This window comes from Lycium barbarum, chromosome 8 (genome assembly GCF_019175385.1).
Source record: "Lycium barbarum isolate Lr01 chromosome 8, ASM1917538v2, whole genome shotgun sequence".
In the NCBI taxonomy this organism is placed as follows: Eukaryota; Viridiplantae; Streptophyta; class Magnoliopsida; order Solanales; family Solanaceae; genus Lycium; species Lycium barbarum.
The window spans coordinates 6,340,640-6,342,644 of NC_083344.1; positions in this window are offsets into that span (position 1 = coordinate 6,340,640).

Here is a 2,005-nt window from a genome sequence, read left to right on the forward strand (position 1 = left end):
CCTTATCCCGAATAGCCTCATTTCTAATCCTGTCGCTCCTAGTGTGCCCACACATCCATCTCAACATTCTCATCTCGGCAACTTTCATCTTTTGAACGTGAGAGATCTTAACTGGCCAACACTCCGCCCCATACAACATAGCTGGTCTAACTACCACTCTGTAGAACTTGCCCTTCAGTTGTGGTGGCACCTTCTCATCACATAGCACTCCTGAAGCTAGCCTCCATTTCATCCACCCTACCCCAATACGATGTGTGACATCATCGTCAATCTCCCCGCTGTCTTGCATGATAGACCCAAGGTACTTGAAACTACTTTTCTTTTGGATGGCCTGAGCACCAAGCCTAACTTCCACGCCAACCTCCTGGGGTGTCTCACTGAACTTACACTCTAAGTACTCTGTCTTGGTCCTACTCAGCTTAAATCCTTTAGACTCCAAGGTATGTCTCCAATCCTCCAGCTTAGCGTTAACTCCGCTACGAGTCTCATCGATCAAGACTATGTCGTCCGCGAAAAGCATACACCATGGCACCTCACCTTGAATTTGTCGCGTCAATCTATCCATCACCAAGGCAAATAAAAACGGACTAAGAGCTGATCCTTGATGCAACCCCATCACAACTGGAAAGGGCTCTGAGTCCCCTCCTACTGTCCTTACTCTAGTTTTGGCTTCCTCATACATGTCCTTGATCACCCTAATGTATGCTACAGGTACACCTTTAGCCTCCAAACATCTCCATAGGATTTCTCTTGGAACTTTATCGTAAGCCTTTTCTAGGTCGATGAATACCATATGCAAGTCCCTCTTCCTCTCCCTATACTGCTCCACCAGTCTCCTCACAAGATGAATGGCTTCTGTAGTTGAGCGTCCCGGCATAAATCCGAACTGGTTCTCTGAAATAGACACGCCTCTCCTCACCCTCATCTCCACCACTCTTTCCCACACTTTCATAGTATGGCTTAGTAGCTTGATACCTCTATAGTTTTCGCAACTCTGGACATCCCCCTTGTTTTTGTATAGAGGGATCATTACGCTCGACCTCCATTCTTCGGGCATCGTTGCTGTCTTAAATTGAAATAAAAGACCCTTCCGGTTTTTTTTTTTTTTCTATCGTTCTTGTAATTGTTCTTCTCTTTACATTAAAAATATTAATGAATTATTTAACGAAATTTGTAGCTGATTAAAGTATCTGACTGAGAAAGTGTTAAGATTCAAAGTTTATTGATTTTTCCCTTTGAAGGCTCTTGATCCTTCGAGTTTTCGGAGGAATTAGGTATACTCTCTTTACATGTATTTCAATAATACTTTGTGGTTCTCATCTGAACCATTCTGTCTCAGACTCATATGAACATGTAGAAAAGAAATATCGTGAAGAACTTACAATACCCTCTACGTGACTGAAAATTTCAAGTTTTACTATTAACGGAGTATGAAAATCTTGATCATACTGAAGATAAGAAATATTTTAAGAATTTGAAGAAGAAAACTTCAAGGTTGAAAAGAAAGATATCAAGATATTGCCACACTGCAGCAACAATTTTTCTAATGTTAAAGGGAAGGGGTGAAAATGCTCTTTAAAATTAAATATGTTCTGTTTTCCTTGCAAAACCTTTGGTTTCTTTCTAGCCATATTGACCATGACATCAGATATCTACTTTACATTTTATTTGATTGTTTTGTCGTTTCTACAAGTCTTGCTTAATTTGAGATTCTTATGTTTTCTTATATTGTTCATTTTAAATAAGTTGACACACATGATTTTGAATCAATGGAAAATTGCAAAGGCCTTTCAATTATTAAAAAAGAAATAACAAGCTGATAGGAGGCATCCATAAAGCAATTGAACATATCAGCAGAAAATAACCTTGTAACAAAATGAGGTCTTGAGAGGGTAGAGTGTACATAGACCTTACTCCTACCTTGGGGATAGAGAATCTATCTTCGATAGACCCTCAGCTCAAGTCAAAACAATTCAAAGCAGTTCGGAAAAAGAAATAACAAAAG